Source organism: Sus scrofa, chromosome 7 (genome assembly GCF_054392235.1).
Source record: "Sus scrofa isolate SSC_HxYL_T2T_F1_AM1 chromosome 7, Sscrofa_HxYL_maternal_Yorkshire_Landrace_v2.0, whole genome shotgun sequence".
NCBI lineage: Eukaryota > Metazoa > Chordata > Mammalia > Artiodactyla > Suidae > Sus > Sus scrofa.
In genome coordinates, this window is record NC_139389.1 from 47,338,389 (window position 1) to 47,361,866 (window position 23,478).

General features: G+C 54.3%; 1 long non-coding RNA gene across 1 annotated transcript in view; it reads left to right on the forward strand.

The window, feature by feature from the left end:
- LOC146401553 (uncharacterized) overlaps positions 1 to 22,144 on the forward strand; it is an 838,561-nt gene extending 816,417 nt beyond the window's left edge. The window contains exon 3 of the long non-coding RNA XR_014810211.1: positions 22,104 to 22,144. This is a non-coding gene — a long non-coding RNA (uncharacterized LOC146401553). The remainder of the gene's footprint in view (positions 1 to 22,103) is intronic.
- Positions 22,145 to 23,478: the final 1,334 nt, after the last annotated feature.

Here is a 23,478-nt window from a genome sequence, read left to right on the forward strand (position 1 = left end):
GAAAGAGATTGCAACATGCAGCCTTGGAAGAGAGAAACAGTCTTTAAATAGACTCTGGTGAAAAGGAGGATAAAATGAGCGGGCTGAGTCCCCCGATTGTATAAGACCTGTCACACACCCCCTGCAGCCTTCCCAAAGGACCTCGGAAGGCCCAGTGCCAACATGTCCCCACTTTTCTCCCCACTGTGGGACTGGCACCCTCCCGTCTGGTCTGGCCAGTGCTGTCCCTGGAAATGCACTGTGCCTTCTCAACTAGGCTCTGCCCAGCCTGAGCCCCTTTCCCTTTTTCCTGAGGGGCAACCTACCCTGGCCTCAGCGCCAAAGGCCTTTGGAGTACTTGCTTCTCCAAGGAACTGCCGAGCCTATGCTCCTTCCTCCTGCAAGGAGCCGGGATGGACCCACACAGAACTAGGTGATTCGGGATCGGTTTCCTACGTTAGCACCATCATGGTGGCCTGGGAGGAAATATGGCAGCCAAAGGCTCTTCCCGCCCCTGTGCCTGCGTGCGGCAAGACATAGAGTCAACTCTTCCTGGGCTGGCCTTCTTCTTCTTCTTTTTTTTTTTTTTTTTTTTTTTTTTTTTTGTCTTTTTGCTACTTATTGGGCCGCTCCCATGGCACATGGAGGTTCCCAGGCTAGGGGTCGAATCGGAGCTGTAGCCACCGGCCTACGCCAGAGCCATAGCAACGCAGGATCCGAGCCACGTCTGCGACCTACACCACAGCTCACAGCAACACCGGATCCTTAACCCACTGAGCAAGGCCAGGGACCGAACCCGCAACCTCATGGTTCCTAGTCACATTTGTTAACCACTGCACCACGACGGGAACTCCTGGGCTGGCCTTCTGACTTGCTTTGACTAAGAAGATGTGGCAGATGTGCTGGGACTTTCAGGCCTCGGCCTTCAGGGGCCTCGCTGTTTCCATTTTTTCCCCACGCCACTTGGAAGGTAGCTTCCATGCTGTGAGGAGGTCCAACTACCCTGCTGGGGAGCGCGGCCATGGAGGGAGAAGGAGAGGGGCTCAGGCAGGCCCTGCAGGGGCCCACGACCTGTGAGGGAGGCCGTTGGGATTCTCCAAACCCAAGCTAGCCATTCTTGGAACAACACAGAAAGGAAAGCTGTACCGGGCTGTGAGTAAATATATGGCTGTTTTTTCAAGCTATGATATTCTGGGGTCGTTGTTACCCTCCAGTCATATCTGAACCATCTAACTAAGTGGTCATTTCTTCAGGGCCAGGACCTCTGTCCCTTCCTATCCATATGGCTTTACCGTGTGCATGGTGGATTCAGGGTGGAGGAAAGTTCAAGGCAAGAAGGATCTTTATAAATGAATCAGAGAACAGCAATCTCTCCTGGTGGGAAGACCCAGGGCAAGGGCTAAGCAAGGCGGGACAAAATCTTGTCTGAATTTCCCGAATGAGGAGAGCCACTCAGTTTTATTGATGTCTCGCCGAGAGAAAGTGGGCCTGACTTACAGCATGAGGGAGAGAGGCTAGAGGCTATGATGAACTGGCAGAGAGAGAAGCACAAGAGATTTGAAGGATGAGCCTATGGAATCATCTCCTTCCTGTCCTTCCTGCCTCCCTCCCATCCTCTAGCCTTTAGGAAATAGTAGCCATGTGTGCTGTGCCCTGGTGCAGCCTGGGCTCTCATCAACTGAGATGGCTTCGGCACACCCCAGCCGCAAGATGGGGGCCAGACGAGCTGACCCTTGGGAGGCCCGACCAGGCTGGCCTCAGAGTTCTTGGGAGGAAGACAATTCAGCTACATCCACAGGACATTATCCATCAGGACATGGGGCACAGGGGAGGGCAGGGAAGGAATCAGTAAATATTTATAATCTGCCTGGAAAGGGAAAACGCAAGGCGAAGATAGGGCCTGGCTGAACATCTGCAGAGGAGGGGAGTGACTCAGAAAGGGGAATGCACTGGGACTGAGGGGAGCAGGGGTTCAAAGGAAAAGGGCCTGTCAGGCATCAGTGCCCATGGAAGGAAGGCCGGGCCTGGGTCTTTTCAGGACCAGAGGGCCCATGTCTGAAACAGATTTGCATTGGGGGAGTTCCCTGGTGGCTCAGCAGGGTAAGGATCTGGCATTGTTACTGCTGTGGTTTGGGTCACTGTTATGGTGCAGGTTCAATCCCTGGCCTGGGGATGGCAAAAAAAAAAAAAAAAAAAAAAAAAAAAAAAATTTGCATTTGCCTTTGGGAGGTTGGCCCTTTTCAGGACCTGCAACCTCACCTCGCCCCCCAGCAGCACACGGTGACCTTCCCCACCGGAATTCTCTCTGTGTCTGTGCTGAGCCAAGGCTGGCTGGGCCCTGTTGTTGCCTCACATCCCTTGATGGTCCCTAGGTCTGGCTCCAAGTGGGGAAGATGCCAACACAGATCTCTCTCCTGGGGCTTTGCCTGTCCCCTCTGAGAATCCCATTCCATCGGGCTGCCTGGGGGACACGGTGTGCCCACTCCCCACCCCGTTTGCAGCTGATGCAGACATCTTGGGGCTGAATGTCCCAGGAGGCAGGGTGATGGCTTGCCAGGCCAGCCCCAAGGGACCTCTCCTCAAACGCCCTGCCTGCAGCCTCTGCCGAGCCTGATCTGGGCTACCCTAAGCCTCACCAGAACTGGTGACGGGTCCGGGTGGGAATCCTGGCTCTGCCGCTGGCCACCGTGATGTCTCTGGGCCTCAACATTCTCATCTCTAAAATGGGGACACACGCACCTGCACTGTGAGCTTGAGGGGAGGAAGGGAAGTGGACGACGTGCAAAAGTACCTGGGACAGTGCCTGGTATGCAGGGTGTGCTCACGGTGCTCATTGTAATTATGTAGTTATTTCTAGTCTCCACGTCAATGCCTTTTTCTTCTCCTACTTTAGTATAATTTGGCTATTTTGTTTCCCCTCCTCACTTTTTAATGTTTAAACCAAAATACCGTGACCTGGGTTTATACCATCTTTGCAAGCACACATCCTCACTCCCCCACGGAGGAGTGAGGCAAGCCAGGCTCTCAGGAGTGTCCATCTCAGAAGCCCTCCCAGAAGGGCTCCAGGATCTTTGGGGGGAGGGTCTGAGGTGCAGGGACGGATGGGGAGGGGCCTCTGGGATGAAGGGAGAGGGGAGAAGAATGCCTTTCCTGGTGCTCAGAGAGCTGGAAGCTGCCGTCTCCTGGGGAAATGGGCCCTTGCATATCTGTTTGTGTTTGGCTTCCTTCTGGTGGGGGACCTCTCCACCCCCCACCCCAGGTCTCTGTTTTGCTCCCCAGGGTTTTCGTCCCACTGCCCCATCTTCAGTTCTGCCCATCCAGCCTGAGAAAGAGAGAGGATGGCGGGGGCCGGGATTCAGGGCCGGCTGGAGGCTGAGGACTGTGGGGAAGGCCAGGCCCTGGCTGACACCCTGGCCACCTCCTCTCACCCGGAGTAAGACGCCAGGTCACAGGTCTCCTTCCGCACGAGTCCATCCACACGGCTTGCACACTTACCAGTGTGACAGGGGTCACCACTCCCAGTCATGGGGCGGCTGCCCGATTGGGTAAGGGTTCCCTGGGTGGGGGCTGTGGGGCCGAGCTGAGGGATCTGGCTTCTCAGGATGAGCCCCCCGGGAGTGAGGGGTGAGGGGCTGACCTGGCTGGAGTCCCATGACCCCGAGCTCCCCTCCAGGAGCTGCTGATTCTTTAGCAATAATAAACACCTCGTGGCTATTAATAAACTGCTATCTGGCAGCCGCGGGAGTGATAACACTGGGCCACTTCTGGCCCAGCCTGGCCTGACGGCCTGAGTTCAAATCCCGGAGGGCTGATTCTGGGTCCCTGGGGTCCAAAACCCAACCCCCAAACACAGGCCCAACTCTGACAGCTTCAAAACATGTCTTAGGGTGTTCCCGTTGTGGCTCAGCAGAAGCGAATCTGACGAGCATCCATGAGGATGCAGGTTCGATCCCTGGCCTCGCTCAGTGCGTTAAGGATCCGGCATTGCTGTGAGCTATGGTGTAGGTTGCAGATGTGGCTTGGATCCTGCGTGGCTGTGGCCGTGGTGTAGGCTTGCAGCTATAGCTCTGATTCGACTCCTGGCCTGGGAACCTCCATATGCCATGGGTGCGGCCCTAAAAAGAAAAAAAGGTGCCTACGGACAAAGTTACCTTTTTGAGACTCAGTTGTTGTCTTTTAAACGGGCACCCTCAGAAACCCGAGGCCTGGGGAAATGTGGATGGACAGAGGGTGGTGACCGGCATGTAGTAAGTGCCCCCAGAGCGTCAGCTACCGTGGCCCGTGTGACCGGGCACAGGGCAGTTGAGATCAGAGGGAGCTGGGCTGTGCTTTTGACATGGGTCGTGTTTTCTGGCTCTGTGACTCTGGGCAAGTGACTTGACCTCTCTGGGCCTCATTATCAGGATCTGTCCAATGGGCCTAATCTCACCCATCTTCCAGACATTAATGTGGATTCACTTAGATAATATAAAGTGATTTCCGCTTAAGAGGGGCTAAAGCAATAGCGTACTTGAATGAATGAGTGCGTGGACATTAGTCATGTCACCTGGTTAGAGTCCCTAAGGGCACCGACAGATTCTCCCTCGTCAGTCTGAGTGCTCCCTGAGGATGGGGGTGCCACTCGGGGCTTGCTTCCTGGAGGCTGATCTGTAGAACCCCCAAATGGCCCAGCACATTAGGTGGTTCATTCCTTTGCTTGGTGGGGTGTGGAAATGGCCAGTGTAGAAACCCACGGGGAAGCAGAAACAACTTTTCCTCTCCTCTCAGTAACGAGGTGCAGGCAGGGCCTGGGACCCCACGCTTCGCTCCCCTCCTGGGTCTGGGAAGCGGGATGTTTTTGGCTCTTAAAGGCTTCGAGAGCTCAGGGAAAGCCCTCCTGGTGAAGCTGGTGGGCTCGCCCCCTCACCTTCTGACTGCGGCCACCTCAGCCACACCCTTGGCACTGCCTGACTCTGGCAGCCACACAACAAGCCCACACGGTGTGGGGGGGAGGGTTGGGGGCTGCAGGGAGGAAGGCAGGCAGAAGAGATGCAAGGGTCGGGGGCGGAATGTGGCTAGAGGCTGGTAAAACCCTCCTGCCCCAGGCCCCGTGACTTCAGAGAAACGGCCTCCAGGGGCCAGGGGAGCATCAGGCCCAGCGGTTGGCTTTGTCTCACAGGAAGTTTCCCTGAAGACTCTCTTATCTCGACTGTCCTGATGAGGCTGCAGACAAGGGGCAAAGGAAGCCGTTCGCTCCCTTGCCCACCACCACGTGCCCACCCCGAGGCCGCTCCTCGCCTTCCCCATTGCAGCCATGCTCCTCGGGTTGGGGGGATGGCCGGGGGTGGGGCAGCTGCCCAAGCTGGGGGTGTCTGTGGGTCTGAAGACTGCCTGCTGCAGGTTGATGGGGTCCCCTGGATCATTACCCCTGAGTCTCCCCCACGTTAGTCCTAGATGGTCCTTAGGACCCCTGGTCAGCTTGGCCAGTTGGGTCTGAGGAGGGACAGTCCTGGAGGCGGGTTGGTTGCCAGATACAGCAAATGAAAAGACAGGCTGCCCCATGAAATTTTCATTGTTTATCTGAAATTCAAGTGTCACTGGGCATCTTGTACTTAACCTGGCAAGGCTGCCTGCGGGGAGTGGGGGGCCCTTCCATGCAGGTGATACCTTTAGGGGCTTCGATGTTTCCTTCCTTCCTCCCACCCTTCTTGCTGCTTTGCTGGTGAGGCTCCCAGCGTAGACGTGGAATTCAGGCCCTCCTTCTGGATACATCCTCGGTTTCTGCCTGCAGCAGAGATAGGGTCTCCCCTTTTCCAGTGGGGGCTCCCTGAGGGAGGGCCTTTATGTCTCCTCCCTCAGACTGGGAGCCTCCCTCTCTCGCACCGCTGGGACCTTTCTCTGGAGGCACTAGAGGCTGAATCTTTTGGAGGTTCCCCGGCTAGGCGTCGAATCAGAGCTGTAGCCACCAGCCTATACCACAGCCACAGCAATGCCAGATCTGAGCCTCGTCTGCGACCTATACCACAGCTCACAGTAATGCCGGTTGCTTAACTCATTGAGTGAGGCCAGGGATCGAACCCTCATCCTCATGGATCCTAGCCAGGTTCGTTACTGCTGAGCCACAGCAGGAACTCTGAGGCTGACTCTTGAGGCTGAACTTTTCCTGGGCTCAACCTGGCCTTGAGCACTGTGACCTGGGGGAACTCTATCAGAGTCTGCTGGTCAGCAAACATCCTTCTCATCTTCCAGCTGCAACCTTCTCCCCAGGCTTTGTTTTTGCAGGCAGCTATATCAAGAAGTCCCCCAGGCTCTGGAAACTTACTGTGAAAAATCTACCCCGGGAGCCACCTGAGCTCTGGCTGAGGCTCTGTCACCAACCAGACCTTGGGAAGGCTAGGGTTTCCCTCTGGGCCTCAGTGTCCACATCTGTGCCATGGCGATGGATCCAGCCTGGTGAGCTTGCACACTTTTCCAAGCTGCAAACTATCATTTATCAGTAGCTCCTGAGGTCAGTTGAGTGGTTTGCAACCAGCATGACACCTTTTCTAAAATATGAACAAGAATTGGGTAGAAAATATTTGGAGAAGCTTGCATGTAGTGAGGGTAGGTATTGTTTCTTGCAACTCTTGGGGTGTGTATGTGTGCATGGGTGTTTAGGGGGCTCCAAGTAGGATATATTTTTTCACATGGGTTAGGGTAAAACAAAAATGTCAAGGAGTTCCCGTTGTGGCTCAGTGGGTTAAGAACCTAACATGGTGTTTGTGAAGATGTGGGTTTGATCCCTGGTTTTGCTCAGTAGGTTAAGGATCCAGCATTGCCACAAGCTGCGGTATAGGTCAAAGATGAGGCTCAGATCCCAAATTGCTGTGGCTCAGATCTCTTGTTTCTGTGGCTGTGACGTAGGCCGGCAGCTGCAGCTCCAATTCAACCCCTAGCCCGGGAACGTCCATGTGCCTCAGGTGTGGCCCTAAAAAGAAAAAAAAAAAAAAAAATGTCGGGAAGACAATGTCTTAGAAGCTGTGACAGAAGGGTGGCAGGGGGGACTGGAGACCCAGAAGAGGATGTCTGCTACTCCTCCACCTCATGGATGCTTGGCCCGCCGGTAGCCTCCCCTCTGGGGTTCTTCCTTCTCCTCTTAGATGGTAGCTCTGTCTTCCTGCCCTGCCTCAGCTGGGCCCTGGGCCCCTGTCCCCAGGGACCAGGCCTCTCCTGGCTGAGAGCCTCAGGGCCAGTCTGGTTCCCTGGCCACACAACAGGAGAAGGTGCTGGGATCCCTGGCCCAGCAGTGCCCAGCCGGCCCGGCTCCTGTCTCTGCCCCGCTGGATTGGGAAACCGAAGCTCTGGCCAGATGGAGAAATTCTGCTCCCTCCCTAGCTTTCCCAACTGCCCTCCACCCTGTGAAGCTTCGTGCTCATTAACCCATTCCTGGGGGTGGGAGAGGCAGCCCTCACCGGGAGGTATGGGGCTGGGCGGGTGGACACGATGGATGGAAGGTGGGGGGCCAGGGACCCGCTGCTGTGTGTCCTTGCAAATCCCTGGCTTTCTAAAACTCGCTGCCTTGTCTTTCCTCTGGGGAATGCAATCTAGGTGTGACCCACATTCCTGGGATGATTTGAGGTAAAACAGGTGGAAGATGCAAAAGACACGGAAGATCACTCTTCAGATTGTTACCTCACTGCTGGCCTCTATCTCTGTGGGTGCCGTCACGCTGGGGTCCAAGTCACGTATTGGAAAATAGACAGAAGGGGAGCTGGCCTTGGAGTTGGGTCAGGTTCATGTGAGGAGGGGGAGATTTGGTTTGGAACAAAAGACGGAACCAAAAGCTCTTGACCTATGGGGTTCTCAGTCTGAAGGGAGACACAGCCCTGCCTCAGGGAGCCCCTGTCTGAGGGGAGTCCTGTGGAAGTTTCCCTCCTAGGCCTTTCCCCTGGAGAGGGGGTGGCTGCAAGGGGCCCCTGGCGACCCTGCCAGGGCATCACCATCTCTTCCTCTGCAGTGCTTTGTCTGTAGCCTTAAGCGTGGAAGGGTCTGGAAGGTACCAGGAAGGCGACTTCCCCCTCAGCTGGGGCCACCATCACCCTGCTTGCTCTCCCTTCACCAGCTAACCACAGGTCTGCCATCACTTCACAAAAGGGCCTCCTTAGATTGTGGACTCAAAGGGATCTTGGCGATTGAGGGCTGCCAGAGTCAGAGGGGGAACCTGAGGCCTAGGAGGGGGCAGAATCCTTCCTGAGGTCTCATGAGGAGTAACAGCAGAGCCCAAGGGACAGCTGGAGACTGGGGCATGTGGAGCCACCCAGCACGTGTGTGAGTGTGAAGGCGCCATGAAGGAGTGTGTGTGTGTGTGTGTGTGTGTGTGTGTAGGGGAAGGATCCGGCAGGAGCTGCTCCGGGTCCTCTGGGAGCAGAGGTGTGTTCACAGGGTGTCCTTTGCGCATGTCCAGCTCTATCCTGTGTCTCCGGGCAGGGGCGGGGCCGGGGGAGGGCCAGGCCTGGACCAGGGATACCAGACAGGTCTTACCGTCCCCATGCCAAGTCCACCTGGCCCGGCCCTCTTGAGACCAAGGGCAGAGGGCGGTGAGTCATGGATGACTCAGGTGCTGGAGGCCACAGCCACGCATGGCACGTGACAGCCAAGAAGCGCTGGGCCTGTTCCTGGACAGACAGATGACCCAGGAGGCTGACATCTGTATCCTAGACTCAGGAGGCTGAGGCCTGTATCCTAGAGGACAAAGGGCTCCCGTTCAGGCTTGGGAGCCTGGGCCTCCGGAATGGGGCTGACCTTCCTTTTGTCCCGAGCCTTTAGCCCACTGGGCAGCCAAGCGTCCCTCCGGTGGGTTGGGAGCAGAGCTGGGCCGAGCCATCCCTGCTCTCCCAGAGCTGTGGGGTAAGCGGCCTTCACAATGTGAAGTGTTTTCCCAGTTGTTGGGAGCCCGCTGTCCAGCGGTGCGCCCCCCGCCCTGCCCTTAGAGCGCAATCTCTGCCCATGACCCGTGACGGCCCTGCCTTCTTGGTCTGAATGCCAAAACCTCCACCTGCTTCTTGAGCCCAAGGCCTGGGCCGCAGGATGAGACAGTCTGGGGTGTGGACAGTGTCCTGGGTTTGAATCTTCCTGTGTGACCAGAACTGCACAATGTCTTCTCAGGGCCTCCGTCCCACCCTTTGTGCAATGAGGGGTTGGGATGGAAAGCTCCGTGGTTCCTCTGAGCCTCTCCCCTGGCAGGGCTTGAAGGCCAGGCTGAGGCCAAAGCCCAAAAGACACCCCCTCTTTCCTCCGGGCTTGCGGTGGGGGCCTGGGGAGGGGCTGACTGGGGCCGGGAAGGCCTGGCCCAGTGGGCACGTGCCCTGGGGTCCCTGTCCACCCGAGACACCCTGCTGATTACAGGGTGAGCGGCCAGCGCCAGACACTGTAATCTGTCGCCCTCCCTCCTGCCAAGGGCCTGCTGCCGGGCTTCCTTCTGCTTTTTACAACTGTTTTCTAAGAACCCGGGGAAGGGAGAGGCCCTTATCTCCATGGGTTGAGGCTAGAGACAAAAATTGGTGAGGGGAAGGAGGAAGATGGGGGGGGGGTTGACAAGGGAGTGGGGGAGGGGGGAGGGAAAGAGGACGAGGGGGAGGGGGCTGAAAGGAGAGGGAGTGGGGAGTCGGATAGCAGAGGGCTTTGCCCTGGTTGACAGTTTGAGGAAGAGGAGGGGAATGGAGGGTGGGCGTGTCCCTGCGCTGCCTCTCAGCCCCCAGCTTAGATGTGCCTCCCCAGAGAGACTTCCCTGACCTCATTAGCTAAACACACAAACAAATAAGTAAATCAATATAGCACCCCCATCACTTTCTGTCAATCACAACATTTAATCTGGAAAGGGTGGGTTAGATAGTGTCACTTTCTTTCTTTTTGCTTTTTAGGGCCGCACCTGCGGCATATGGAAATTTCTAGGCTAGGGGTTGAATTGGAGCTACAGCTGCAAGCCTGCACCACAGGCACAGCCACGCAGGATCCGAGCTGCGCCTGTGACCTACACCACAGTGGATCCTTAAGGCTGGATCCTTAACCCACTGAGCGAGGCAGGGGATCAAACCCTCATCCTCATGGATACTGGTCGGAGCCACAAGGGGGAACTGAGCCAAAAGGGGGAAATGAGCCACAAGGGGGAACTCCCAGATGGTGTTATTTTTTGCTCAGATCCCTGCAGTGGTTCCTCATTTTCTTCAGAGTGAAAATCAAAGTCCTCCCAATGGCCTTCAAGGTCCTACCTGATCCCTCCCCAGTCCGATGGCCTTCCTGACTCCAGCTTCGGCTCCTCTCCCCCTCACTGCTTTAACCCCACTGGCTTCCTTACAATACATCATGCCTGCTCCTGCCCCAGGGGCTTTGCACGGCCTTTCTCCTCTACCTGAAACATTCTTTCTCCAGATATCTGCGGGACTCACTCTCTCACCTTTTTCAAGTTTTTGCTCAAACATCAGCTTCTTAAGGATAACTACCCTGAGGGTCCTAATTAAAATGGCAACATGCTGGAGTTCCCGTTGTGGCTCAGCAGTAACGAACCTGACTAGTATCCATAAGGATGTGCGTTCAATCCCTGGTCTCACTCAGTGGGTTAAGGATCCAGCATTGCCATGAGCTGTGGTGTAGGTCATAGACTTGGCTTGGATTTGACCCTTAGCCTGGGAACTTCCATGTGCCACAGGTGCGGCCCTGAAAAAAGACAAAAATAAAATAAAATAAAATAAAATAAAATAAAATGGCAACATGCTTCCCACATTCTCATCTCCCTTACCCTACTCTCTGTTTTTTTCCTAACCACCAACCACGTTCTAATGTTCTCACGTGATTCAGTGCATTTATTCACTATGTGCATGGTGTCTTGTCTGTCTCCCCCACTAGGGTTTAAGTCCCACAAGGACAGGTATCTTTGTCTGTTTTGATTGCTGATATATCTCAAATCCCTGGTACAGCACCCAGTGCATTATAGGTATTCCGTTTGTCAAGTGAGTGAACAGGATCCAGTCTTTTTTTTTTTTTTTCTCCATTTCTAGGGTCACTTCTGCGGCACATGGAGGTCCCCAGGCTAGGGGTCGAATTGGAGCTATAGCCACCGGCCTACGCCAGAGCCACAGCAACTCGGTCTGCAACCTACACCACAGCTCACGGCAACGCCGGATCCTTAACCCACTGAGCAAGCCCAGGGATCGAACCCGTAACCTCATGGTTCCTAGTTGGATATGTTAACCACTGAGCCATGACAGGAACTCCACAGGATCCATTCCTGTTAGCGATCTCTTCTCTCTTCATCTCCGCAACTTACCTACTCCCCACCCCTCATCCACCCCCCTGTTTATAATCTGACTCCCCGTTCAGAGTACCAGTTCCATGGGAGATGGGGGCTTGTCTGGGTTGCTCATTGGTGCTTTCCCAGCATCTGTCTGGCACAGAATATGTGCTTGGTAGATATTTGAATTGAAGGGACCTGAGGCAGAGCCCGGGGAGAGTAAGAAAGCAGGGCAGTGGCAGTGGAGCTACAGCTGCAAGCCTGCACCACAGGCACAGCCACGCAGGATTCTTGAGGAAAAGAATGGGAGGGTGTCCACTGGCCTCTTAAGATTCCCCAGCCTGAGCAGGGGATGTATTCTTCTAGGCTTGTTCCTCACACACACCCAGACACACACACACACACACCCACCCAGACACACACACACACACACACTTCCGGGTTATCACACATCAGTGAATGGAGCAGAGAGGAAAGAAGGGCCAGAAACCCTACATCTAGGTGGATGGTGGTGGCATCAGGCTTAACCACAGGGGGCTTCCTGGAGGAGGTGACCTAGTGCTAGGCTAGCACAGGAGGGAAAACATCTGAGGTCTCCAGTCAGAAGGAAAGAAGGGCCATGTGGAGGGATTGGGAGGGGGGAGAAAGAGAAAGGATGCGACCAAGGTCAGCAGAAGTCTGGGGGAGGGGCCAGGCTCAGCCTGGTCCCGAGACTGAGGCTAGTTCAGGTCCCAAGGGCTTCGGTTTGTGTTCCATGGGGCCTTGAGGGGTACAGAGTTGGAGGAAGAGGCTGAGTTTCCCAACTAGAATCCCTGGAGGAAGGAATTTGCCTGATCTTCCTCTGTGGTTTGCAGTGGGCGGGCTTAGGGGCGGTGGTCAGTGTCACCCTCGAATCCAGGCCCCCAGTGGGGGCTCTGGCTGCAGGACCTAGGCTCATGTTTCCCTCAGAACATGGCACTGAGAGTGTGGTTTGGCATATGATTCTAGCTGATACTTTCTTCCAATAAAAAGGAACTTTTTTTGCATGTGTCTTTTTAGGGCTGCACCTCCACCAAATGGAAGTTTCCAGGCTAGGGGTCAAATCAGATCTGCAGCTGCTGGCCTACACCACAGCCACAGCAAACGCAGAATCCTTAACCCACTGAGTGAGGCCAGGGATTGAACTTGCGTCCCCATGGATACTAGTTGGGTTCGTTACTGCTGAGCCACAAGGGGAACTCCAAGGAACTTGTATTTTTTAAAAAATCTCGAAATCCATAGTTCCTGCTGTGGTTGGATCCCGCAGCGGATTAAGGACCCGGCGTTCTACAGCTGTGGTGTAGGCCGGCAGCTGCAGCCTGGGTTTGATCCCTGGCCCGGGAACTTCCAGGTGTGGAGGAAAAAACAAATCAGAATCCAATGATCACTGTTCCCATAATGTAGAGATGGGATGAGAGAGTGAGCAAGAGTTAAAGAAGCACAAACACCGGCCCGAGGCCTCCCTGCCAGCCCCGCTGCCCCTGCCCGCTCTCCTTTGGCCCCAGGGGGGAGGTTAGCTGTCGGCCTCACAGTGTGTGGAAAACCCAGAGCGAAAGCAATTTTGAAATTCTGCTCATGATTGATAGGCTTCTGGACGTTGTCACCATTTTCAGAGGCCTCTGCTTCCCCCATCCGTCCCCGCCTCCTTTGAAATTTTGAAAAGGCTCTATCTTTTGTGGTCATATGGACACACTGTCATACAGCACATTCAAACGGGACAGGTTTTGTGAGCAAAGGACACTGAGCTTTTCCCCTGATCTACAACCTGTAACCCTTGGTTGCTGTAAAGGCTGCTGCCATCCCCACTGATGCTCGGGGCTGAAGCTTGGCATCTGTATTTGATCAGCACTCTTGCTTTATCCCCTGCTTCCAAAGCCATCAGCAGCCCCGGGGGCCTGTTTTACTTCAAAAATAGTTCCATCCCTTGCTCCCTGTGCCCCAGCATCTGGCCCGGGCCCCGTGGCTTCCTTGGTCCCCTCCAGCCCCTCTTATTCTTGTCCCTCCCAGCGGCTAGGATAAGGGTTGACACCACACACACACACACACACACACACACAGCACCATGCTGCCTCTGCTTAAATCCTCCCCAGCCTATAAAGCCTGCCCTCCTCATCTACCTCCTGATCCCCCCTTCCACCTCCCCGAGGGGGGCCCTTCACCCCTGCACACACTGACCTCACTCTTCCTGAACATATCAGATTCATGGCTGCCTTAGGGCCTTTGCTCTTGCTGTTCCTTCCTTCTGGAACATTCTGGCTCCACACCTTTACGGGGATGCCTCCACTTCACCTCTCAGGACTCAACTCAATGTCACTTCCTCCAGGAAGCCTTCCTTGCACACCTCCCCCTCCCCATGTAAATTCCATCCTGGAGCTGTTCAAATATCACCCTGTTTGCTTTCTTCCTAGTATCGACCCCTAGTTCGATTAATTTGATTTGTTTACTTGTTTATTGTCTTTCTCCCTCTCAAGGATTCCAGGAAAGCAGGACCCCTGTCCAGGTGATTTGCCACTGTACGCCCGCGTCTAGTGCTCGGGGTTCAATACATATTTGCCGACTGGATGAATGCTCCAACTCTGCCTTTGCTGAACTTCTAGAGATTTTGCAAGCTCTCTTACACAATCAGGAGCCTGGTAACCTGTTTGCAGTCTCATTCCAAGGATTTTAGGCCTGCTTGGCCAACCAAGTTACAACTCATCAGTTCTTGGCGGCCCCACCCCTGCCAGCAGGGCACAGAACCCGCAGTAGGTCCTCGGCGCCTGCTTGTGGGGCTGAGTTGGTTAATGCAGCCTGGCCCCTGTACTGATGATCTGGGTGACTTCAAAAAAGTCGGTATACAAGTTTCATTGTCTATATTCCTCATCTGGAAAGATAAAGAGCTTTGCACAGATGGTCTTGAAGATTCTGTTTGACTTTCAAGGACCAGAGTGGAATTCATCAGTTCAGGAGGTTTTGGTGGATTGAGAGGGAATGAATGGGTGGGGGAAGGGCCGGGGTGGTGAGTGGTTTGGAGGGGGGCTCAGGTAGGAGTTTCTTTCCAGGGGCCTTGAGGGTCGGCTTGGGGGGACTCTTGGGTGAGTTTTGTCCCCCAGAGTTTAGGATTTACCCTGTGTCATTTCCTGCATCCCTGGGGCTGTGACCATGGGAAGCTTGATCTGGGGACTGTGATGGCCTCTGTCTTCCTGCGCTATCACAGGCCCAGGATCTCCAATCTGGGGAAATGAAACCCTTGCAATTGCTTGCACAGACTTGAGGCGATGTTCTTTTTCTTCTTCTTCTTCTTTTTTTTTTTTCTTTTTCTTTTTAGGGCTACACCCACAGCTTATGGAAGCTCCCAGGCTAAGGGTTGAATTGGAGTGGCAGCTGCCTGCCTATGCCATGGCCATGGCAACACCGGATCTTTAACCCAGTGGAGTGAGGCCAGGAATGGAACCTGCATCTTCATGGAGATTACATTGGGTTCTTTCTTTTTTTTTTTTTTTTGGCTTTTTTTTTTTTTGCTATTTCTTTGGGCCGCTCCCGCGGCATATGGAGGTTCCCAGGCTAGGGGTCTATTGGAGCTGAACCCCGGGGCCTATGCCAGAGCCACAGCAACGCCAGATCCGAGCCGCATCTGCAACCTACACCACAGCTCACGGCAACGCCGGATCGTTAACCCACTGAGCAAGGGCAGGGACCGAACCTGCAACCTCATGGTTCCTAGTCGGATTCGTTAACCACTGCGCCACGACAGGAACTCCTACATTGGGTTCTTAACCTGCTGAGCCACACTGGGAACTCCAAGACTTGAGGGTACATTGACGGATGCATTTTAGGGGGAAGAAGTCCTTGCTTTCATTACTTTCTCTGAGGAACCTGTGCCCCTAAAGCTGAGGCAGCCGTGTTGAGAAGGCCAGGCTAAGATAAGATGAGTGGAAGGAGAGAGCAGAGGAGGGGAGAGGACCCCAACCTTTCACTTTTTCAGATCTTTTCTGGACCTCAGTGTCCTCACCAGTGCCATTAGAAGTGACATCCAGCCTTTAGAACAGTAGTGCTTAATTTTCTTCCATATATGTTCTCTCATTTACTCTTCCCAGAAGCCCTGGGAAGGGGTTCCCTATCAGCATCCCGATTTTCCGGATCAGCAAACAGGTTTGGTGAGGTTTGGTGACTTGCCCAAAGTCACACAGCCTGTGAGGGGCAGAGTGGGCCCTCAACCCGGAGGCTGGCAGAGAAATTGCAGGGCTTCCTTGCACCGCCCAGGAGGGTCGCCCACAGCAAGGCCTCAAGGGCCCTCCCACCACACCGGCCCATTTGGGCTGAGGGGACAAGAGGAGGAGGTGCTTGTGTCCTGATGGGAATCCTTGGCTCCTTCCAGCCAATCCAGAAGGCCTCCTGGAGAAGGCTGCATTTCGGGGAACTGAGCTGTGGGGTGGGGGAGGGGAGGAATGCCCAAAGCATCCTTTCTGGTGGGTTCGCAGGTATTTATAGCTTCTTCGGGTGGCTGGAATGCAGGTGTGGGTTTGCTCTCGGACTTTGGGCTTTGCTGCAGGCCTCAGGCTGGGGAGACTTTTTGGAATGTGCCCCTTGCCTTCCAGAGCCACCTTTGGCCTCACCTGCTATTTACCCTCCTCTTCCTCCCCCTCTGTCCCCCTTGGCAGCCTGAGCCAGTGCCAGGAAACTGTTGGTCAAAGGTGAGGTCACCAAGAACCTGGAGAAACAACCTTGTTTACCTGCTGGGTACCTGTTACCTGACAAAGTTCCTCCTCTCATTACCTGCGTCTCTTGCTCTCTTAGAAGCTCAGAGGCACTGATCAGACTTTGGGGGGTATTTCCTCACCACTGACCTTCCCAGGAGGTTCCCCGTTCCTCCAGTTTCTGATGCATGGTCTGTCTATCTTGGGTCACATCTCGGACCACAGTGTCACCTGAGTTTGGATGCCGCCTTCCCAGGGAGGCTGTAAGCTCCTTGAGGTAAGGATTGTGCTCATTGACTATTGTGTCCTCAGGGCCTGGCTTTGAATAGTGTCTACTTCAATGGGATCGATGAATGGACGGGTTGTAGTTCAAAACTCACCTCCTCTAGGAAGCCTCCTGGGATTACTTCCACCCCGTTCTATTATCCTCCCATTCCTATTTTTGGTCTGTCCATCTGGCCCTGATTTCTCTTGCTGTGGCTCTTAGGTTATTTCAGAGGGGCACCTCCGCGAACAGGTGAGCTCTGCAAAGGCTGGCCATGTCCTCTAATTCTGCCGGGTGGCCCCTCAGGGATGCTCACCAACCCACTGGCCTTTGGGATCTGGGCCAAAGTGGGGCCAGGGGAGTTCCCACTGTGGCTCAGTGGGTTAAAAACCCAACTAGTATCCATGAGGATGCGGGTTCGATCCCTGGCCTTGCTCAGCAGGTTAAGGGTCCTGCGTTGCCTCAAGCTGTAGCATAGGTCGAGGATGCGGCTCGGATCTGGGGGTGCTGTGGCTGTGGTGAAGGCTGTGGTGTCTATGGCTCCAATTTGACCCCTTGCCTGGGAACCACCCTATGCCATAGGTTGTGGCCTTAAAAACAAACAAAAAACCAACCAATAAACAAACAACCCCAAGTGGGGCCAGGAAGGCCAGATTCCTTCTCGAGCTCATCTTTTTGGTGGAAGAGCTTTTGGGCCTGTCCTGGCCCAACCTGCACATCATCACTCAAAGCTGGGGCGGCCCCTGTGAGCAGGGCTGATGTTTTACCCTTTTTTTTTTTGATCTTTCGTCTTTTTAGGGCCGCACCCGCAGCATATGGAGGTTCCCAGGCTAGGAGTCTAATCGGAGCTGCCAGCCCACGCCACAGCCACAGTCACACCAGATCCAAGCCACATCTGTGAACTACACCACAGCTCACGACAATGCCAGATCCTTATCCCACTGAACGAAGCCAGGGATCGAACCTGCATCCTCATGGGTACTGGTGGGGTTCTTAATATGATGAGCCACAACAGGAACTCCCTGATGTAGCTGTTTAAGAGAGTTTTGCCCATTTCAGTTAGGCCCAGGTATGCCTGTCGCCCACCTGCGGTTCACAGGGAGGAGGAGGCTGGAGATCCTCCCGCTCTGCATCAGCACCCCTGCTCCATCATCACCACTGAGGGCTGCAGAGCCACAGGCACCGGCTGGCCGTGAGAAGGCCATCACTTGCAGGCAGACATGCTGGGCTCAGAGATGAGCAGAGACACCCCCCATGCCCCGCAGTGACTCAGGGCAAAGCTGGGTTCAGAACCTGTGTTCTGACTCCCTCCCCGTGCTCTCTCCCCTAGATCCCGCCCCATGCCCCGGCCCTTGTCCTCCCTCGGCCAGTGCCTTTGCTGGGCCAGCACCTGGGGCTCTGGGCTGGGACCCGGGCACAGATGGGCTCCCCTTCCACACAGTGACAGACAGACATTGAAAGGATGGGCCAGGCTGAGACACCTCTTGGAAAGAGGTGGGCTATGAACCAAGCCTAACAATTTGGGCCGAAGGATGCCCATCTTTGGGAGCGTGACTCTGGGAGAACTGCGTGAGCAGCCGGGCTCCCATCTTCGCGGGGAGGGCAAGCTTATCAGAAGGAGAGAAGGAGAAGGAGAGGGTTCAGGAGAAGCCACTCTCCAGGCTGGAGCGCCCGGCCGTGGGCCTGCCTGAGCAGGCTGCACATAGCTCCCAGGCCTTGTTTTCCACCAAGGCCTCAGGGCACAAAGTCCAGTGGGGTGATTTTGTCATCCTTTCCCAGAGCAACCTTAAAGGGCCAGCACCTCTCCCTGGGCTAATGATTACCTGGTGGGTCACCAACAGACCCAGATGTCAGTTGTGTGGGGATGGATAGGAGGTGGGGACCGAGGGGTGGCCCCAGTGGCAGGGTTGGGGGGTGCTGCTGGGAAGAGACCTGCAGGGGAAGGATGATGCCTCCTTGGAACATGCTTTCTCAGGGCTGCCTCCCCTTCTGGCTAGCATGGGCCGTGAAGAGGGACCTGGGTCTTTAAGGGCAAACAGCCCGGGAAACTTGTCAGCCCCAAAGGGAGGATAAAGTCCAGGTTGCTGCCCCCCGGTACTGACAGGAAAGTGATTTGGGGGAGAGAAAAAAATCCGACAGGCTTGGGATTCCCATGGGTTGAGGCGGGTGGATGCTTCTAATCAAATCAGCAGGAGGGGCTTGTCTGAGACTTTAGGAGGTCAGGACCCTGGGCCCCTCACCCCCACCCAGTGTCACTCACGTGCCACAGCTGTGAGGGCCCAGCATCGCCCCATCCCGAGCCAGCAACACCTCCTGTCCTTCCGTTCTCCATCTCTGATTCGCATGGGACACAGAGTAACAAGTAATAATAAAGATGACTTTGTGGGTCCCTGGGCTCAGTGTTTAGATTCACCTGTTCTCTTTATCACAGCCTCACGAGAGGGGTGCAAGTGTCACCCCCATTTTTACCAGAGTGGAGAAGAAAGCCAGGGGAGCTTATGTAATGGCTCATGATCACACAGAAAGCAAGGGGCAGAGTAGGGCCTGAGCCCTGACCCGGGTTGTATCAAAGTTCCGTGCTTTTTGCCGCTGCGGGTGGTGGGCTCTGCTGCTCCCCTGCCAGGCGGGCTCAGCCAGCCCTCCGGGAAGCTTTTACATTTACCCATCCAGCGCATATCTCTCCTTCTCTTCCTCCCCTGGCGAGAACCTAGTGACCCTGTGCTCAGCCAGCCTGGAGCCACTTGTCACAGCCTTGAGCTCCGTGGCTGCAAGTGGCAGTGGCTTCCCTGTAGCTCTGGGGGCTCCCCAGGGCGAGAGGCAGGGGCTCTGAGGGGCTCATGGAGCGGCACAGGCCTGGAGCAGGCAGAGGGATGGACCAAATGACCCTTATAGTAAAGCCCAGTGGAAAGGCCTGTCTCCACCTCTGGGAAGGTTCCATCTTAAACGCTTGCTCCTTTCCTACTTCTGATACACAGAGCTCTTGAGGAAACTTCTGGATGTGTCACTCTAACAGCGTTCACCTGATTCCTGACTGTGGCTTTCAGCAGTTGTCATCCCTCTCCAATACCACCTGCTCTTGGCATATCCTTTCTCAAGCCCTTTGCACACGCAACTGCCCATGGGTTTGGCAGAGCAGGGTTTTCAGCCCCATTAGACAGATGAGAAAACTGAGGCCTTAGGAGAGGAGGTGAAAGAACACAGAGAGGTTTGGTGGCAAGGGCCAGCTCGTCCCTCGCCCACCCTCAGTTTCCCTCTTGGCAGTTTCTTCCTCTGTGACCTCTGTGCTGTCCCCACCTCCAGAAACTTTCTCCTCTCACCCTGGCTGGCTCTGAAATTACTCTTCACCGCTAGTTCTTGTATTTCACTGTTTTTTTGTGTGGTAAGATACACGTAGTGTAAAATGCAGTGACTTAACCATTTTAAAGTGTACAGGTCAGTGGCATTAAGCACATTTATGTTGTTTCTTTTCTTTCTTTCTTTCTTTCTTTCTCTTTCTTTCTTTCTTTCTTTCTTTCTTTCTTTCTTTCTTCCTCCCTCCCTCCCTCCCTCCCTCCCTCCCTCCCTTCCTTCCTTCCTTCCTTCCTTCCTTCCTTCCTTCCTTCCTTCCTTCCTTCCTTTCTTTCTTTTAGGGCTGCACCTGTGGCATATAGAAATTCCTAGGCTAAGGGTTGAATTGGAGCTGTAGCTGCTGGCCAATACCGCAGCCACCGTCATGCCAGATCTGAACTGCCTCTACAACCTACACCACAGCTCATGGCAACATCAGATCCTTAACCCACTGAGCGAGGCCGGAGATCGAACCCACAACCTCATGGTTCTTAGTCGGATTCATTTCTGCTGAGCTACGATGGGAACTCCAGCACATTTACATTGTTATGCAACTATCATCGCTATCCATTTCTAGAACTTCTGTCTTTTCCAACTGAAACTCAGGACCCATGAACAACTCTCCATTATCCGCCATTCTACTGTCTGTCTCTAGGATTTTTACTACCCCAAATACCTCACACAAGTGGACTCATAAGGTATTTGTCTTTTTTTGTGACTGGCTTCTTTCTTTCTTTTTTTTTTTTTGTCTTTTTTGCCATTTCTTGGGCTGCTTCCGCGGCATATGGAGGTTCCCACGCTAGGGGTCGAATCGGAGCTGTAGCTGCCGACCTCCGCCAGAGCCACAGCAACACGAGATCCGAGCCGCGTCTGCAACCTACACCACAGCTCATGGCAATGCCGGATCCTCAACCTGCTGAGCAAGGCCAGGGATCGAACCCACAACCTCCTGATTCCTAGTCAGATTCGCTAACCACTGAGCCATGACGGGAATGCCACGACTGGCTTATTTCACTTAGTAAAATATCCTTCGGGTGTATGCCAGTTGTAGCATCCTTTCGAATTTCCTTTCTTTTTCAGGCTGAATAATATTCCTTTGTATGTAAATCCCACATTTTGCTTATTCATTCATCCATCCATCCCACATACCCTTGTGTTGCTTCCATATTTTAACTACTGTGAATTATGCTGCTATGAACACGGGTGTATAAATATCTCTTCAAGACCCTGCTTTCCATTCTTTGGGTATTTACCCAGAAGTGGGATTGCTGGATCATATGGCCGGTCTATTTTTAATGTTTTGAGGAGCTGCCAAACTGTCTTCTACTGCGGCTATACCATGCAGGCTGGGGGTGTGTGGGCGGGATGAGGGCCCACCCATCATGGGGGGGAGTTGGCCGGCTGCTGCTGTAGCAGAGGGGGGAGCAGGAGAGCAAGATGGCATGGACTCTGGAGCCAGGGTGCTCAGTTCAAATCTTCCCCTATAGGCTCTGCTGCCTTGGGCAAGTTACTTAACCCTTCTCTGCCTCAATTTCTTTGCTATCTTTGAGAGGGAGTAAAAATGGTACATTGTGGAGTTCCCGTTGTGGCTCTGCAGTAATGAACCCAGCTGGTATCCATGAGGACACAGGTTCAATCCCTGGCTTCACTCAGTGGGTTAAGGATCCAGTGTTGCTGTGAGCTGTGGTGTACGTCGCAGATGTGGCTTGGATCTGGTGTTGCTGTGGCTGCGGTGTAGGCTGGTGGCTACAGCTCCGATTTGACCCCTAGCCTGGGAATTTCCATATGCTGCGGGTGCGGCCCTAAAAGACAGAAAAAAAAAAAAAAAAGACAAAAAAACCCAGTATCTTGTTTAGAAGACTGGTTATGAGAATCAAATGACATATAAAGCCTGGAGATTAGGGCTTAGCATGTCATAAACATTATATAGGAACTGGCTGTTACTATTACTTCATTATAGTTTCAGCTCTTAGAGGGCAGAGAGCATCTTTGTAGAGTCCCAGCACCTCGCACGGTACCCAGTGCAGAACTGGATCTCCTATGCCCTTTGCTTTTTCAAAAATTTTATTATTATTATTTTTGTTATAGTTGGTTTACAATGTTCTGCCAATTTCCGCTGTACAGCAAAGTGACCCAGCTACACACATATATATACAATTCTTTTTCTCACACTATCCTCCATCCTGTTCCATCACAAGTGATTGGGCATGCATCCCTGTGCGGTACAGCAGGATCTCAGTATCTGCTAACAGAATTAAATTGTCTTTTGTTGACCAGGCAGTCCCTCCTTACTCTTCCCTTAGTTTCTCCTGCTGCATCTTCCTGATGCTTTTAGTTCTGGTCTCCAACATCCTGCTGTGCAGCTGGGTCTTGGTGGCCTTTCTGAAAAGGGCTTCTCGGAAAGAAAACGGCTGGTTCTCAGTCTTTCGGGGAAGCCTGGGGCTGGGCTGGGACAGGGCCTGGGTGGGCGAGGTGGCATCTCAGGGGAATGGGGACTGGAAGAGGGCAGCTTCTCTCCATTTCCTTTCTCGTCTGTATACCCCTGCCCCAAGCGGTAGAATCACAGAATCTCAGGTCTGTTCTATTCCCGCAGAAAGGCCTGAACCATTCTGTTGTGAGCCACACGGGAAGTCCGTGCCTGAACCATTCTGGCGTGTTCTCCTTGTGGCTTGCCAGCGGCTGGTTCTCTCTGGGAACCAGGGGGTCAGAGAGCAGGGAAGATGTTCTCGAAGGGTGCCTGCCTCTCTCCTTCCAGAGACTTTCCGATGTGACCCCTTCGATCAGCTCCGTGGCACTGCTGTTACTTCCAGGGGTGCCTGGGAGTCAAGCCTGACTACGAGGGTGGAAGGACATCCCCGATGCTTCTCCAAGTCCAGTGGCAGCGGGACAGGCTCCTCTGCGGGCTGCCCCACTGCCCTGCATTCACCTGTGGCCACGGTCAGCTGGGCCCCAGGGCACCAGGCCCACGTGGACCAGGGCAGCCAGCTGTGCCCTCTGCTCAGAGGTCACCGTTCCCTGGGCTCCTGATGTCCCGAGTTCCCTGACGTCACCTTGGATCCTGTGACTTGCCCAGCCTACTCAGGAGGGACCTTGCCCTTTGCCTCTCCTTGGACACTCCTGGGCAGTGTGGCTGGTGGGTCAGGTGCCACTGGACGATGGGGAGGCTTGGAGGCTGGCTTGGTCCTGCATGGGTGGCTCTGGGTGTGAGAGCAGTGAGTCACAACTTTCAGGCAGTGTTGAGGAGAGAGGGCAGGGCATGGGCCCCGGATATGTGTGGGTGTGGAGGGGTGGGGAGTCCAGGTTTACACCCGATATTCCCATCTCCCAAGAAGCCTGGTAGCTGACCTGCATCTCAGTGCAAGGGGGACAGGCTTGTGTGGGAGTGTGTGCTTCGTGAGTGTGAGTTCAGGGACGTGAGGATGTGGATTAAGTGGAGTGTGGGTAGAGTATATGCCCTGAGGGTCTGCGCTGTGAGTGGGGTGGTTTGCACTGGGAGTGGGTGGGTATTGGGTGCGATGCTGGGCTTGGGGGCTGAGCAGAGGTCCATGTAGAGTGACCCCCCTCCCCCCAAAATCACAAGGTATGTTGATCTTTATTTATTTATTTATTTATTTTGTCTTTTTAGGGCCACACTCATGGCATATGGAGGTTCCCAGGCTAGGGGTCGAATTGGAGCTGCAGCTGCCGGCCTACACCACAGCTCATGGCAACGCCGGATCCTTAACCCGCTGAGCAAGGCCAGGGATCGAACCTGCATCCTCATGAATACTAGTCAGGTTCTTTACCTGATGAGCCACGATAGGAACTCTGATCTCCCTTTATTTTAATTTAACCTCAGCCTCTATGGGAGTCAGATTACTGGGTCACTCTGGTGGGAATAGGGGGGAACTCAGGGCCCCTATTGCCATCCCAGCTGCTGATTATCTTCTGAATAATGATGACGTAGGAGGGGGGAGAATTGCCACCTC